This window comes from Nematolebias whitei, chromosome 21 (genome assembly GCF_014905685.2).
Source record: "Nematolebias whitei isolate Nwh7 chromosome 21, NemWhi1, whole genome shotgun sequence".
Lineage (NCBI taxonomy): Eukaryota > Metazoa > Chordata > Actinopteri > Cyprinodontiformes > Rivulidae > Nematolebias > Nematolebias whitei.
This window is the reverse complement of record NC_056518.1, coordinates 938804-939109: the sequence shown is the minus strand read 5'-3', so window position 1 is coordinate 939109 and position 306 is coordinate 938804. Positions and strand designations below refer to the sequence as shown.

Here is a 306-nt window from a genome sequence, read left to right as displayed (position 1 = left end):
GTCATACAACAACAGACTGTCATACAACGTCAGACTGTCATACAACAACAGACTGTCATACAACATCAGACTGTCATACAACATCAGACTGTCATACAACATCAGACTGTCATACAACAACAGACTCTCATACAACATCAGACTGTCATACAACGTCAGACTGTCATACAACATCAGACTTTCATACGACGTCAGACTGTCATACAACATCAGACTGTCATACAACATCAGACTGTCATACAACGTCAGATTGTCATATAACAACAGACTGTCATACAACATCAGACTGTCATACAACATCAGACT

At 39.5% G+C, this 306-nt stretch overlaps 1 protein-coding gene across 1 annotated transcript in view; it reads left to right on the top strand.

The window, feature by feature from the left end:
• hltf (helicase-like transcription factor) overlaps positions 1-306 on the top strand; it is a 40994-nt gene that overhangs the window by 20441 nt on the left and 20247 nt on the right. The window lies entirely within an intron of this gene.